We start from the raw sequence: 6,710 nt of genomic DNA on the forward strand, positions 1-6,710 counted from the left end.
GGTCCCTGATATCAAAATTGACATCACGAACTTAACGCTTATAATAAACGGTAAGATAACTTAAATAATTGTTATTCTCCTAGGTTTTAATCATGTGAAAATGTTTTATGAATGAATTAGCACATTTTATTTCTTTGCATTAATTTACAAGAATTGTAGAAAATCTAAATCCAAAATACTCGATTATCACAATTTTTTTGGCACATTTGTTTTTAAATCCCATCATAAATTATCCTCTTTATTTACCATGCTGAGATTTAATGTTTTATTGCTGAGTTAAATACATTTTTCCCAGTTTTGTACACGTTTAACAAATATTTAGATATATAATATTTTGAGTTCTCAAAGTATCACATTTCAGCTCGATATCCATACCAATATCATTACTTTAAAGGGTTATAGTCTTAGCAAGTCAATATAAAACTAGAGGCTCTAAAGAGCATGAATTGCTCATCTGGTTTGATAAAATACTGGACAAAAATAAATGAAAATTGGTTTGGTTGTTCCTTAGGTATGAGTGTTGGAAACTATTATCCCAGAAAAAATACAAGTGAAGAGCAATAACTCGAACATGAATTAACAGATTTACGCAAAACTTTTACTACAGATAAATCTCATTGTGCTGAACTCTTTTATCATTAGTCGGAAAGTTGATAAAACTTAGAATTTTAAACATACCAAGTTATGTTCTAATAGGCCTAGACTAGAAGTTTCAGAGGAGATGAGTTTGGAAAAATTAACGGCGACGAACGCGAAGTGATGGCAATAGGTTAAAAAGGTGATGGCAATAAGTCAAAAGTTTATCTTGTTTCTTTGATCGATGATTGTATCTGGTTGTGTGAGAATCAGGGGGAAATATGCATGTCAAAAGCACACCATTCTAATATTATACTTCTGGAACAGGGTTATGTTGCTACAAGATTGAAGTCATCACTACAGAAGTTTTATGGTCGTCATCATGAACTCGTGGATCGTTACGGTGTATCCATCTGCGCTATAAAAACTGATTTATTCAACGTGTCATAGTTTTCCTTTCCTCTGTTGTATACCCCGGACTTAACTTTTTATGAGCAACTCGATGGGTGTTTCTAGAAAAACAGAGGAAGCTTACCCTACCTGGCCCATGCCCCGAGTTTTTAGTGGAGTCCGAGTTGCTCACTTGCTTTTGTTACCTTGGTTCCCTTGATTAATCTTTGTATGTATTATTTTAGTTACTTAATGTTCTTTGTTGTGTATGTCTGTTTTCTATGTCTGGTCAAAACTGTCTCGGACGTAGCCCGGTACAAAAAGGGTCCGAACCTGACAGCAGATCGGACACTATAAGTATGTGGTGTCCCCAGAAGGGAATCTTAGCACACTCACATCTGGTATGGAAAGTGCCCCGACCAATTCAACTAAAAGTACACAATCACACGTTCAGTCAGCAGACCATCTAATACAGTACAAAGATTCTGACTATATCAAACTAATTAAACCATGTTCCATCACTTTAAATGATATATTTGACTACAGCGATGACGAACAACATCGTAATACATCAAAATGTGGTATTAAAAATTGCAAAACATGCAACATTCTTATAACCGACTCTTATTTCTCTAGTCTGCAGTCCGAACACAACACTTGCTAACCCCGAGGTGGTATTAATTCAATGTGGATCCTGAAAAATTCGAAAGATCTTTTGGAGACAATCAGTTCAAGACTATTATCAGAATATCGTACATTAAAACCAATGATTTTTCAACACTATATACTTCTATTCCCCATACTCAGTTAAAATCCCGACTTAAAAACATTATACATCGTTGTTTTTCCCAAAAAAAGATGGTATACCTAGATACAAATATGTAGTTCTTAGTAGAGATTCCTCATACTTTTTAAGAAATAATTCCAAATCATCTTCCAAATATACAAAAGAAAATGTTTACAAAATGCTGGAATTTTTAATCGACAACATATTTTTTCAGTGTGGTGGACGTGTTTTTCAACAAACGGTCGGCATTCCAATGGGACCAAATTGAGCTCCTTTACTTGCTGACCTATTCCTTCACTCTTAAGAGGCTGACTTTATAGCGGATCTGATCCAAAAGAAAGAAAATCGTTTGACTAGATCTTTTAATCTCAGCTTCCGCTATAGAGATGACTTATAATCTTCAAACAATCCTAATTTTGAGGATTTGATACATCATATCCCCAAAAGAACTTGAGATAAAGGATACTACAGACACTGTGAAGTCAGCCTCATATCTTGATCTACACTTAGAAATCGATGGTAAAGGAAAACTACTGACCAAACTTTACGACAAATGTGATGACTTATCATTCAGAATTGTCAACTTTTCTTTCATCTGTGGCAGCATCCCTTCAGCACCTGCGTATGGAGTGTTCATATCACAACTCGTACGTTATGCCAGGGCTTGCTGAAACTCCGCAAACTTTTTGTATCGCGCTAGAATTTTAACAAATATGCTGCTGGAAAAGGGTTATGTTGCTACAAGATTGAAGTCATTACTACAGAAGTTTTATGGTCGTCATCATGAACTCGTGTGTCGTTACGGTGTATCCATCTACGCCATAAAAACTGATTTGTTGAACTAGTCATAGTTTTCTTCTCCTCTTTCGTCTACACCGGACTTAGCTTTTTATGACCAATTTGGCGGGTGTTTCTAGAACAGCAGAGCACGCTTACCCTATCGGTGCATCTGGTCCATGCTCCCAGTGTTTAGTGGAGTCCGAGTTGCTCATTTGCTTTTGTTATTTTGTATGTATGATTTTAGTTACTTTATTTTCTTTGTTGTGTATGTCTGTTTTCCATGTCTAGTCTTTGTCCCTGGATTACATTCTTTTGATTACCGCTATAACATTGGTTCCCTTGATTACTATTTTATTCAAGAAAGTCTTCTCTAATAACTACTTTCAAGAAAAAAATATCTACTCTCTAAGCGTTTGATTGCTGTCCATTTGAGAGGGTATAAACAATAATAGTGGTTTGACTTCACATCAAAGGAATAAAAGGATGAGGCGAAGAAACGGGGTACCTGAGAGGTTCCGCCGAGCAGTTATCCCGTTTCGTGCCGAATCTTTGTATTCTTTTTATGTGAAGTCAAGCCACTATTATTGTGTTTATACGCAATAAAGAAAAATGTTTTCATGACCGGGAAATGTTCTTCCAATACGAATTCTATAATGTGTTCCCTGTGTGACGCCTCCCGTATCAGCGCAATAATATAGATGACGTAGACGGGTGTAAATTTGTTAATCAATTCGCGATCGATGGGAGTTTGACAGACTGTGTTAATTATTTACAAATAATTGATTCATGTTTATTTCTAGTCAATATACTGTTATTGTCTCTATACTGCAATCAAGTTTTAATTTTTATATGACGTATGTATTTATTACATTTATTTACCACTGGTTGCCCCCTATAGTGACGCTACGATAGACAAGAAGCTCTTGCACGGGTATGAAAGTAGGCGGAGCCAAAATGTAACTGTAACTGGCTGTATAACATCAATTAAAATACTGTCAATGCATTTTGGTTTCTCAAATAGATCGATTGCAGTATAAATTCTTTTTATCTGATGATTATCGCCTAAATTCTTGACTGTTTGTCGTCATCAACTTCAAAAGTTTGATTGAAGTTATCTTGGAAATTTAGAATATTCTCAGATTTTTGTGGCACCGGTGCCTGATTTGCTGTACATCACCACTTACTACACAAAGCATTGATAAAATATTCGGATACTTTCCCCTTCATCATCTCAGCATATACTGCCGTTGTAACGAGACAGGACAAGCTAACTGTTGCTACTAAGCTTGTACGCCTCTTGTCTTTCATATTACAATTGATCACATACCAAATACATCATTTTTTTTCGTATTCGAAAGTTGTATCATTATTTGTTTGTTACTGTTTAGAAATACCATATTTTGAAGAAGAAAAAAAACAAAGAAGAAAGTGTTCTTATATAACATTATACATAAATGTACACAATTTTGGCCTCAAATTTGTTCAACTCTCCAAGTGTATACATATTAGTCTTTTGTGTAATGACTGAATAAAATTGGAGTTTTACAAATGTTTCACAAGTGAAGTAGCAAAATACGGATTTTAAATATGGGCAGATATTGCATCTTGTCATCTAACAATATATATATATATGGTCTATAAACTCGTGATGTAGTTCCCTTTCGTGATGCCATACAAATTACCTTCAGTTTGTATGCATTGCTGAGAAAGGAAAACTTCACAATTATATAATAATAAACATGTTTGCCATTAAGTTTAGAACGCCTTGATGGTCTCCTGGTAGCATGCTCGACCTCGCGTGGACAAGATCCCATACCCGGCTGAGTCTAGCTCACTAAAGTCTTAAAAATCAGTAGTCACTGCTTTTTGCAAGACATGCGGTATTTAAGGGGATTGAGCAACAACTGGTTGACAACATTGTGTTCAAGTGGGATGGCATTCCTTCCTGTGGGGTGGTGCTGCTGTGAGCTACCACAGTAAAGATCCTGTCAGCATTTCAGACAAGTACAAAATGGGGAATGTTCGCTTAAGACACTCAATCATAATCAATCATTAAGTTTTGATTTCATAAGTGACTTATAGTTAAGTAATACACAGAGTAATCCAGGAAACCAACATTCTAGCGGAAATAAAAAGAATGTAATCTAGAGACAAAAGACTAGATGGTAAAAGCAGACACAAACACAACAAAGAACACAAAATATCCAAAATAACACGTACAAAGCAATTAAAGCAAATGAGCAACTCGGATTCAACTAAAAACATGAAGCATGGATCAGGTGCATGATTCTACGTTATATCAATAATGACAGGACATTCAAAGAAAAAAACAACTTGTGTTCGTAGCATGCCTTTTCACAAACATTTCCTAAAACATGATTCATACTCCATCACATTTTAAAAGCAAATAAAGATATAAGTATAAAACGCATATGAAATTTTACATATTTATATATCCAAGGAAAACGTAATGAACAATTACGTATCTATTCCCACTTTAGCTTACCCTTCAAAATATTGGGTAATTAAGGAAGTAGACCTAGGGTAAGGCACATAAGTCTTGAAATCAGTGATATTTCAACAAAGCATATCAAGTTTTCCTATGAAACAGAATAAAATCATTCCAAGTTACTTTGATGCTTACATGAGATTGATGTAAAATGGTAAATAGATGATTTAAGAGTTGTGTCATTTACACTAGGTCTACTTCCTTAAACTCAAGTGTCCTCACAAACAAAGGCATATGGCTAAGTTTACTAAATGCACGATTAAACATCTTCAATACTCCTTATTTATTCACAGTAGTAAGGAATGGATTTGATTTAAGAGTTACTTATTCAATTGTCGTGATTAAGATTCACAAATATTCAAAATACCTATCTTTTCTAGTAGCCTTTCTTTTACAGCACTTTTTATCAGACAATTTCAAGCTTTTCTCCTTTGTAAACCACATCTTTATTGACAAACTAAATCAGATTTGCGTATTCTTATTCAACAATGTTTCTATACAATACACTGGGTTAGAAACTTTATCTTGTATTTGATACGGGTATTTTGTTTGGAGTAACGGTGTTTTAATACCAATGGAATACCTTTTGGAACAAACTGAGCCCGATTCTTGACGACCAGTTTTTGTGTTCTTACGAAGCAATGTTTTTACCAGGGCCTATCATTTCTGACATTCAAAGATAATTTGCATTTGATGCACCCAACTGAACGCAAAATTAAAGACAATTGATACATCTTCGCGTGCTGTATACCTCAAACTTGACCTATACGTGCCGTTTGAAATCACGCCTTTATAAAAAAAATCGTTTTATGAATTGTAAACTTCTCCTTTTTCTTCCTTTGATTATATACCAAATCTCCAGCCTGTGGAGTTAACGTTTCACATGATTAGTTGTTGTTATGCATCCGATGTATGAATTGCATTTCTTGGTAGCGTAAAGATATTGTCAAATAAGCTATTATAACAGTGGTGTGTTCAGCTTTTGTTGCTATCATCTATCATCAACACGGATATCATATGGTCATCACAATTTAATTTACCGATATGAAATTAATAGCTCACAGATGAAACAAGATATCTTTGTTGGATATCACGTCTTACTGGGTTGCCACCAAACTAGAGTCTTACCGAAATTTAACCATTTGCAATATGACGAATATATAATGCTGGTGGAGCAAGACATGCGGTTATCAGATGGGTTCCTGGTCAATATCATAAGCAACCTTAGAAATCGCTAGAAATATAAAGTCAGGTCATCAGCCATGGATATGAACAAAATAAGAGTAAATTGCCGCTTATGAAATAAATTGAAAACAAGAATGAAATTATCTGAATTAACTATTATGCATTTGCATCGAAAGATAATATTCGAGAGTAATATGAGAAAAATATTTAAACGTATTTTGCTTTCAAATTTGAATAAAATTTAATAAAATAACGTCATATTCCCCTATCCAATCAAAAGACATGGAACAAAAATATTACTCGGGCTTCCAGGTTAATGCTTCGGGAGCAAATGATGTCACCCCCCCCCTCCGGTTTTTCTGGGCGTTTTTATTGCTTTTGTTTTGATTTTTATTTGTGTGCGGTTTCCTCTCTTTTCTTATTTTTGTATACGTAATTGCATGGTATTTGCAAGGCTTATTTCGAAGATTGTGTGGATGGACG

The sequence above is a fragment of the Perna viridis genome, chromosome 12 (assembly GCF_037379345.1).
Source record: "Perna viridis isolate PV_CMFRI_1.1 ecotype Kerala chromosome 12, ASM3737934v1, whole genome shotgun sequence".
NCBI lineage: Eukaryota > Metazoa > Mollusca > Bivalvia > Mytilida > Mytilidae > Perna > Perna viridis.